The sequence below is a fragment of the Castor canadensis genome, chromosome 14 (genome assembly GCF_047511655.1).
Source record: "Castor canadensis chromosome 14, mCasCan1.hap1v2, whole genome shotgun sequence".
Taxonomy (NCBI): Eukaryota; Metazoa; Chordata; class Mammalia; order Rodentia; family Castoridae; genus Castor; species Castor canadensis.
The window spans coordinates 33025889-33037058 of record NC_133399.1 but is presented as its reverse complement, the minus strand read 5'-3'; the positions used below and the strand labels follow the sequence as shown (position 1 = coordinate 33037058).

General features: G+C 36.4%; 1 pseudogene; it reads right to left on the bottom strand.

The window, feature by feature from the left end:
- Positions 1-309: 309 nt before the first annotated feature.
- LOC109678578 (dynactin subunit 6 pseudogene) lies at positions 310-1354 on the bottom strand (annotated as a pseudogene).
- Positions 1355-11170: the final 9816 nt, after the last annotated feature.

Genomic DNA, 11170 nt, shown 5'->3' with positions numbered 1-11170 from the left:
ACAGTTCACATGGGTCCAGAGTGTGAACTTTGTTAGTTTCACATTGCATTTACTGTGTGTAGAATATTCCATGGATAAATGTAAGTGGAAGTTTGTTTACATTTAGCCATTAAAAATGAGGTAGATCTATACAAACAATCTTGAAAATTCCAGAATATATTGTTAAATTTTAAAAAGGCATGGATAATATGTATGGCATCATCGCATTTATGTAAAAATCCAAATAAGCCAACACTGAAGCAATGTGTGTGTGTATGTGTGTGTGACATACACACAAATTGATAAGCATAAATTTCTTTTTTTAAAGGTAAACACATCAGCTTTAATACAACATAAAAATTAGTAATAAAAATTAAGACAGCTAAGCAAGCTCAATGTAAACAGCCAAACTGATTAAAGTATGCTCACTAAAAGTCCTGTCTCCAGCAATTCATGTAATGTAGTGTAAGCCAGACTATAAATACACAATAATATGCCCTATCTTGTCACAGGTAGTCTGCTATATATCAAACTTGTGGCTAACCTTTTATATGTATCACAAGAAAAACTGAAATTATAAATTATCAGGAACAGGAGCAAGGATACAGGATAATAACACATTTTATATAAATTACAAAGGACAAGAACAATAAAAATCTATTACTTTCTTCTTTAAGTCAGTTTTGCAAAGTAAAGTCAACATGTATTATTATTGCAAACTGCTAAAAACACACAACATGGTGACCCTTTCAAAAGACCGCAGTCAAAGACGAGATGTTATCTTGACATACTACAGTTCTTAGTTCTTAACCGGAGTTGAGCTTCCTTTCATTGTCTTCTTTACGTGGCGGTAATTTGGCAAGATTTTCATTAAGAAATCAAGCTGTAGTGTCTGGGGCTGTGGCCTTTCGGTCTGCACCCGAGGAAGGCAGTCTGCACCATACATCACTGTATTCTCAGGGATGACTTCAAAAGTGTTTAGGTAGCAACAAGCCCCAATAATGCAACCACTCATCAGTATTACATTCCTGACTACATATGCTTTTGATTCAATGACATTGTTATCTCCCATTTTCATGGCTTGGGAATAACAGCCAACTTCAAACACATTATTTTTTGTCAATGATCATGGGTTTGGGATCTGGATCTTCAGTGTCAGGGGTGATATTATCCAGGTAAGCATTTATGATAAGAGCCTGCTCTTCTATTAGGTTACCTTCAGCAATAATTATTGGTCCAGCCTCTGCAATAACTCGTGCTTTTGGGTGGATCACCGTTTAGGTCCTATAGTTACATCTCCTCTGATTTCACTTTCCACACACACAACTGCTCCAGGAGCAATCTTCACGCTGTTTTGAGTCTTCTCCACTATCATAAGCATAAATTTCTTAACAATGGTTACCTTTAGTGAATTTATGAAGCATAAGAGTATTATTTGAATTTCCAATGTAAATAAAAGATTCATTTGTTACATGTGGGACTCTTTGATAATAATAACTGCACATTGCTTCATCATCTTGATTTCAGGCATATCATTTGCACACCCAAATTGACCATGTTTCTAATTAAATCCCACTTCTATCCTTAAATCACATGTCTGGCTTTATAAGCATTTTGCATATACCTTTACTGCCCTGCTACCTCTTATTCTGTCATTTTTACTTGGCAAACTCGAGGCCAATTCTCCTTGCATTCTGCTCCTTTAGCTACATAGCTGAGAGTAGCTGGAGAAAAACCACAACTCATGCTGACTAGTCTCATTTTAAATTCCTGACCTCATACCAGGTGGGTTTTTAGTTCTACCCTGGAATCCTACTATTTTTCCAAGTCCATTCACTCTCCCACACACCTGGGTGACTGTTTCACACTTTTCCTCTCTCCTGAAACCTCCATACTTCCTCTGCCATCCTCACACTCAGAAATGACTATGGTTACTATTTCATTGAGAAATTAGAAATGGAATGGAAAAAAAACCCTACAACACCTTAAAACTTTATAGCTGTTTTTTACCTATCCACTTACATGTGCACCCATCCACCACTCTGCTTCCATTTCCATGGATGAACAGCCAGTTTCCATCTCAGGCTAGCCCACAACTTGTGCTCTAACCAATCCTATACTCGGTGCTTAACAACACGCAGGACATTTGGAGCCCTAGGCACAGTAGGTACAGTACCTAGGGCCTACTATATGTATAAGTGTTTCCTTAAAATCAGAAAGAAATATGAACAAAGAAAATATTTTAATATGTAATATTAATGTTCATTTTTGTATGTTATAGTCATAGAACATATTCTTACTTATTTACTTTTTTGTGGAGGAAGAGGCCTATGATGGCAAAGTACCCTGGATTATGTCTATCACAATGAAGCACTGATGGCACTGCTTCCTTTTTTTCCTTCAGCACCACTTTCCCCTTTTTCCTGTAGGTCATCCCCAATCAACAAGCTTACTGAACTTTACCATTTAACTTAAATCCTGTCTTAACTTGCCTTTCCTTCCAATCACCCACCCCCAATTAATTTTCTGTTATTTTTATAACAATACTTCTAGATTTATTTGTCTATGTTTATTGTCATCAATTTTTCTTCCATTCCCTTTGCCCTCAGGTTTTCATGCTGCTGTGGAACAGAAATTTCTTGGATGAGTTCCCAATAACATCCATAACTCTAACTCCACTGGCTAGTTCTCAGTCCTCCACTTTCCCCACCCAGCAGCGGCATTGTAAATACTTGATCACTCCTTCAACTTAAGCCATTTTCTTCACTTGGCTTTACCTGGAGACTACATAATTAGTCACTACAATAACAACATATTCCAGAGTGAAAGATAGATACTACTACTGATTATTGTGAGAAACAGGAGTCAACTTTTTTTTCTTTTTTGACACAGGATCTGGCTATGTAATCCAGTCTGGCCTCAAACTCACAATCCTCCTGTCTCCAATTTTCAAGTTCTGTAGCTACGGACATGTGCCAGCACCCTGGTTTGTGATGGTTAATTTTGACTGTAGACTTAATTGGATTGAAGATTAAAAAACATACTAGGAGATTAGAAAACCATACCTCTGGGTGTGTCTGTAAGGATTTTTCTAGGGGAATACTTGACCTGGGTGGGTGGCTTGAATGGAATAAAAGGGAAAATAGGAGAGAGCCCAATAGCACAGGCATTCTCTCTCCCTGCTTTCTGGCTGCCAAGATTGAGCTTCCCTTCATGATGCCCTCCTCACCACGTTGGGCTGAATCCTCTGAAACTATGATCAAAAAAACCCTTTTCCTCCTGAAATTGTTTATCACATATTTTATCACAGTGATGTAAAGTCCAACACGGACTATTTCAGGCAAACTGGGTCAAATAGTCTTTGTTCATCTAGGGAAACTTTAAACCTAATTTCCAGCTGCTGCACACTGGTGTGCTATGCTGTTGAATGAAATATGAAAGTGCTTCTACTCAGGTTGTAAATGCTCTTTTCCACACCTTCTAGTGTCCTCTCCTACTACATACTCTGGCCTTTCTCTGGAACCTTCAGATATACCCACGACCTTACTCTAGAAGGTTGACTAGAACTGAGCTTGCTGGATGGGTTAATACTATTATTATACTGGCTGCTAAATATTTTGGATAGAAACTTTGAACTCAAATGTAGGGCTTTAAGTGTAGTAAATGTGTCGCCAGTTCAGACATTTTCCCTAACTTGTATTTCCAGTTGCCTGTCCACTATCTCTATTTGAATATATTGGAGTATTTGGAACTTTCCTTTCTAAGCTTGTTCCCCATGTAGTCTTCTCCAACTCAAGTCATGGTAACTCTATCCTGGCAGTTTCTCAGGCCTCAAGTCTTAGGGACTTTTTGTTTTGTAAACTTCTCTCATTCTTTCACACCCCACATCCATGTTTTAGCAAATACTGTTCACTCTGCCTTCAAGATACATAGGCCATTTCTTATTCATTGCTGCCACCTCTCACTTTGATCACTGAAGTAGCTCCTGTCATACCGCACCCACTCTGCTCGTTTTTTCTTGTCTAACACACCAGACAGAGTGATCCTGACAAATCATAAGCCAACTCATGCCACATCTATTCTCAGAACCCTTATCCCTCATTCAGAACAAAGGAGAAACCCTTGTAAGTGACCTGGAGGTATAAACCACCTAGTCCACCCTGTCCACCAGTACCTCTGACCCCATCTCCTGCTGCTCTCCCTTCCCCCTCTCTCTCAGCCACCCAAATCTCCCTGCTGTTCTGCAGGTGCTAGACACACACTTGGCTCACAAGCAGTCTCTCCCTACATGCCCTGTTCTTGCTTTATGCTGCACACAGCTGGCCCTTTATCTCCTCCAGGTCATTGATTAAAAGTTATCCTCTCTAGGAGCCTTCTTTAGCAAGTCATAACCCCTACCCCATTCCCTTTCTCTCTGTTATTTTTATCCCCAGCACTTATAACCACCTGATGCAGTGTAGATTTTACCTCTATGGTATTTGTCAGTTTGCTCACTGCTGTAACTGCATGGCATAGAACAATGCCTGGTATGTGGTAGGTGCTCATGCATTATTTGTGAAATGAATTCTTCACTGGAAAAAAGGCAAATAACATTTATAAATTTTTAATTGCTCAAAAAGTTTTGCTATTAAATTTTACTAAATGCTCATTCATATGTGGTAGAGAAAGTCTCCAGGAAGAGACCAGCTAGCTAATCACAGCCCTGAGTTAGAATTATTATAAAGAATAAGTAAAATGAGAATTTTGTACTCTCAAAAATACTATCAAAATACTGGAAGCATAAATACTAAAAGGTATGTTAATGAGATTTATGTGCTCAAGTTCAGAACAGAAGTACTAAGCCACATCACTGAGCAAGGGACACAATGTTCCAAGCCAGACACATAATCAAGCCCATTTTCTCAAGTCACAGTCTCGATTTCCACTTAAGACCAATTCTTGCTGGCAAACCCAAATCTCCAAATATCAATGGGAACTGAACTAAAGAAAACCAAGAAATTATGCCCTCTATTCTTCAAATAAGATTGGAAATAGAAGAAACTTATAAATGAACTGGAACTGTGGTGCTGCTGTGAGCGTTTGCTTATTCAGCATCCTTCATTTCCTGTGATATTTCAACTGATACACCTCATGAAATTCACTAATTGGCACAGTTTGTCAGGAAACCCCTTCTTTTGTCATCCATGATACTCTTGTGTAGACATGTACCTATCATTTAGTCTGTCCACTCAGGAACAATTTAACTTACCATGTTAATCAAGAAAATACAATTGTAACATTGGAGAGGCATTAATAATTCTAGTGGGTGTTTTCTAGTGTTCTTGAACATTAGCCAAAGAGGAATCTCTTTAACATGCCCACACAGACAGAAACTCATACTATAAACCCTTGCACAACTTTGCAAGCCAGTAACTGAACATTACTCACTTTTAGGTCTTTCCAGGGAAACCTTCAGAGAATGTCACTTCGTATTTGCAAGGAGATGAGAGTTGTCAGGTACTGTCCTCCTCACTGAAGATATCCAGAATCAAACCTGTTTCTTCATCTTCTAGAAAGGAGGTTAGTTCAATAACTCACTCAGGATAATTATGACCTCATAGAGTTTAAAAAAAACAAGGAACTTCATTTTACATACAACTCAGGTACTTTTTTAAAAGCTATAAAGCTTAAATATTTACTTTTTGTACCTGAAGTAAAACAAAAACTAGCCAGGCAACATTGAATTATGCTGGTAATCCTAGTTTCTTAGGAGGATGGATCAGTGTAGAAGGTCTGGTTTGAGACCAACCCAGGCAAAAAGTTTATAAGGCACCATCTCAAAGGAAAAATGTATGGTGGATCATGCCTGTAATCCCAGCTATGGCAGGAAGCCTAAAATAAGAGGATCACTGTCTAGGCCAGCTTGGGCAAACAGTGAGACCCTTATCTCCAAAATTACCAGAGGAAATAGAGCTGGAGGCATGGCTTAAGCAGTAGAGCGCCTGCCCAGCAAACATGAAGCCTTCAGTTCAGACCCAAAAGTACTTCCATGAAAGACCCCTTAGTTTTAAAACTATTTTAATTTAGCTATATTTTTCCTCTGTTTACTGCAATAGGTAAGATGAAGGGAGTGACATGTTAATGCAGTTATTATGAAAAGGATATACTTCTTAATAATCACCAAATTTATAGGAGAAGGCAGAAGTGTAAAATGAAGCAGACATGTCTTACTTAAGAATATTTAACAAGAAGAGATAGGTGTTGTTTTCAGTTATACATCTTGTTGCTTAATTCATATATGTATGTATGTATATATATATATATATATATGCACATTTTCTTTGCACTTCCAGTTTGAATAGTTGAATAAGACTTGTTTAGAATTGCCAGCTTTTTGTTTAAGGAAAAACGGTTTCATAATCAAATAGGAAGATGTAAAAAAAGAAAACTCTTTGTTCCTTGGTTTTCTCACCTGCCTTGCATATAATTCACAAATGTTTGGATAAATGAATACAAAATTTATAAATTTCCTTATTGAGTATATTTAAGTGATGCAACCATGATGTTTTATATATATATATGTGGTGAAATGATTTCTGCAGTCAGACAAATTGACATATTTATCAGCTCACAGAATTAAATTTGTGTGTGGGGGTAAAATTCCCTGCAATCTACTCTCTTAGTAAATATCCAGTGTACAACACAATATTATCGACTAAAATTGTTAACTTCGTGCTATCCATTAAATTTCTAGACCTATTATTCCTACATAGCTGAAACTTTGTACCCTTTGACCTTCATCTCTCTATTTTCCCAGAAATGTTTTGTTCACGTCTATAGCATAAAATGCTAATAATGACTTCAGTAAAATAAATTAGTAAAAGTGAATTATGTGAACTCATAGTAAAATAAATTATGGAAAATGTCAAGAGAAATCTGTGGTGGTTTTGCCACTGCATTGGTGTCTAATCCACTAATTTAGGATCAGAGTAAAAATATTTTGGTAGCTGTAGCAGTATCAGAACTCATTTTTCTGATCAAGTGCAAAGTAAAACAAAGTGCAAAATATTTGGGAAAAATGGCTTCTTGGTATCTAATTCTGAAAATTCTATTCTGTGAATGACTCTAAGAGTCAATTTGGATTTTTCTTTATTGCATTTTAAGGAATGTTTTTTAATTGAAAATGTTATAATCTACCTCAGAAATCTGTATTTGAAATGCTTTGCAGTTCACAGAGCAGTTTCACAGTCAGTACTTTGCTTGATTCACACAATATCTCCCTAATGGTTGGTGGTAACTTCCAATACACCTGTCTTACAAAGGAGTTGACAAGAGGAAAGAAGTAATGGTGGAGGGTGCCAGAGATGTAACTCAAGTGATAGAATCCTTGTCTAGTTTGTCTGAAATATACATGGCCCTGGGTTCAATCTGTACCACACAGAGAGGTGGGGGAGGGGGAAAGATAGAGGAGAAAGAGAGAGAGAAGCGATGGTAAGTCAGAGCTGATAAAGAGAGATGTCAGATCTAAATCCAAAATATCTAGCTCCAAATGTATCCAATATGATGCTTTACCTCTCATAGTTTATGCTGATGTAATGATACTGGTAGTAACTGCTAAGGTAATTCATGTGAAGACCATTTATTTGAGGACCTAAGTTACTCAGAAAATTGAGTGGATATTTTTATTGTTGTGCAAATTAAGACATGATTTCCCTGAGAGGGCAGGGAAAAAAAAGTCCCACCACTAATATTTCTTTAAAAATGGGAACTTTATAACCCTTATTTCTCAACCTGTAATCTAGGAAATATTTCTTGAGTCAAGAGCTCCCAAAGTGTTTTTATTGCAGAATATAATCTCTCTGAAATACAGATTTCATTAATTCTTCATAGCCTGTTATATTTCATATTACTTTCCTTAAGACTAAAAAAGAAACTACATTTCTAGGTTCACCTCCCTAGTGATATTCAAGGTACATTATAAAGATGTCAAAAATGATATTGTACCTACTGCTTCCCAGACTTCTGTAATTAATTTACCTGTGGTGAGTATGTGATCATTACTAATCAATCTAAGTAAGCAAATATATGATAGTCACAGTATTGTTATTACATTAAAGGCTAGGTGAGCCCTTCTTGAGATATAGACGTCTCACATTTCAGATGAGTTTGTTAATGTGAGATCATCTTCTCAGTAAAGTGGTCTATAGGCATATCTATTTATGCTATCAAATATTTTTCAATTACTTTTTGAGTTTTATATAAACACACACAAATTGCTTTCTTACTAAAGACTTAGCCTGACATGGAAATTTTACCCATGACAAACCTTTCCTTTAACTGAATGGCTGTGGCCTGCCCTCATGGCTGCAGATGGTATGGAATACATTTTCCCACTCATAAGTGCCTAGCAGTTGGAAATTCTGCAACATGTACAATTGAAGATGTTGGATGAAACAGAGCTCCTCCACAGGTCTGGGAAACCATTGCCTGGCACAAAGCCTAACATATTATGAATGTTAAAAAATATTTCTTGAGTAAATGAATGAATGTTCCACTAGCAGATTTGAGGCCTTATCTGTTCCACTAATTATCTCTATTCCTCAGTAAATTGTAATGCTAATAATAGGGGGGAATTTGGAGACAATCTTCCTAATAAATGTCAAAAGCATGTAATTATAATTTATCATTAATACAAATGGAGAGAGAAAAAGCAAATAGAGGGGTGTGATTGACAAAGTGACTAAGGTTGGTGAGAGCTCACAAAAGAGACAAAGAAGCGGCAGCAATGGTGAGCTAGAACCCAAAGCCTCTGTTTTCTCAGTTCAGTTTAAACTCAGCAGAAACTGGGACACAATGCTAGGTGCTAAGACTGTTGAATGCCTTTCTGAAAATTAGGAAACAGTATAGTTCTCTTTCAACAGTTTTTTAGTTGCATTTCCAAATCATATGTTCAGTATGTTTTTCTTCAATCTGGAGAAAACTTCTCAGGTTAAATGCCTTTACAATTAAAATAATTGGGAAATGTGAAAAAGGATAGTTAATACACTATTTCCTCCATTTCAGAAATTTTGAGAGAATATTGTGTAGTGTTTGGCGATGAACTTGTTGCTTTAAACATACTGACCATATTATTTAAAAAATTAACTAACATTCTATTTAAAAATAAGTTTGTCCAAAGTTTCCTAACTTTTCAGACACACTAAACAAATTATATATTCAGGCTCTGAAGGAACTCTAGTCTAACAGAAGAAGAAATGGAAAAAAATGATCACACAGACTGTGAGCAATCATAGAGACAATTTGAGGTGAAGTGGCCTTCTACACTTGTGAGGGAATATCACTTTGAGGAATATAGCAGAGGTTCAGGAAATAATTCCCAGATATAGTCTGTCTTACCAGAGTTTGGGGACAATAAACGGGCATTTGCTGACAGGGACAGGTTGGAAAGAAATTCCTGGTAGAGCATAGGTATTGTGTAAGCAAAACAAAACTAGAAACAATGTCATATATTCAGAGGACTGCAGTTTAATAGTGCTCAAAGTTTCAATGAAAGAGCTGTGAGTAGTGAGAAGTGGTCAGGGGTAATATCATGAAATTCTGTTTTCCTTGGTTTTTAAGTTTTTATCTATTATTATTATTATTGCAGTCCTGGAGATGGAACTTCCAGGCAAGTGTTCTACCACTGAACTATATACTGAGCCTTTATTTTCCTTGTTAATGAGTCAAATTTTATTCTGTAAATTTAATGGGAATCATGTCATATCATCATGTCAGAATATACTCTTCCCCTAAATAATAATGAATATCAATTAAGATAGCATAGAAATTGTAGAAAAATATTACTTTTGAATTAGAGAGTGTTAAGGAGGAATTAGACGAAGAGGGAAAGATTAATCTGTGGTCCATGTGGTAGAAGGATAAATAAATCAAGGTGGGAGGATTTTCAAATTAAGCTCAAAATCCTAAGAAAAATCAAAAGTTCAGCTCCTTCATGGAAAGCCTCACATCTATGGAACCACAGGGTAAGGTTCTGAATGAAATCTGAGAACATAGTTTGTTCATTGTATTTAAAGAGAAACCTGGACCAACACAATATGTGTAAGCAATTGACATTGATCATGGGCCCATGTTTTATAGGGTCACCATTAGAGTGACCAAAAATTAAATTAAATAAGAGAACAAAATTAAACCCTACATGGCACAAAAGGATCCCAACCTTTATTTTGTAATAAATTTTACAAATTATTTCTCTTTTTCAACCTTATCACACTGTTAAGCATCTCTCTCCAATACTCTACTTTATTTTGAGAAAATTTCATTCATGTCATTTGTTTATTTTCAGTTGGATGCTTTTTACTTTTTCTGTTGGATTGAGTTCCTTCCATATTCTGGATATTCTTAGTGATGTTTTAAGGATCAGTCTCAGAAGAGGTAAAGTCCAGAGGTTTGACATGTCAGCAAAAGATTAGAGGTGCCATTTTTAATATATAGAGACTAATTTCTGCCTCGGTGCATGATTAGTGTCATGACATTTATATCACAAGGCAGGTTGATAATGCAACCAGGAATATTAGCTACTGTAGCAAATTTATTAATTAGTGGGACTCATCACTCTTAAGCCATTTCTGTTATAACTTAATCTGCTTGCTTCAATTTTTATTAGATTATATTAATTTTACAATATAATGGGTTTCATTATGAGTTTTCATACATGTCTATAAGGTACGTTTTAGACCATATTCATCCCTCTTCATGTTCTCTTGTTCCTTCCTTTTCCTTCTTCCTGTTTTTGCTTCTTCCTCTTTCCTCCTCCTCCTCCTCCTTCTTTTTCTTCTATCCCCCCTTCTCTCTCTCTTATTTTGGAAACATGATCATTCTGTGTCCCCCAGACTGGCCTCAATCTTGCACTCCCCAGCCTCAGCTTCCTCAATGCTGGGGTTACAGGGATGTGCTAATATCCCTTGCTAAACCACATTCTGGAGACAATGCTAATGTCCAAAATACTCAGTTTTATATCCTAAAATTAGCAAAATTAGATTTAATATAATTGTAAGATATCCAAAGTCCTGCAATGAGAACAGTTTATGACCTAATAGATAAATCTCTGAATTTAATATGGACAAGCAATGAAGATAAATATCTTTCATTACAAGGACTTCAAAGTTATGGAGTATACTGGAATAGGGACCATGGCTTAATTCAGATCACCGTG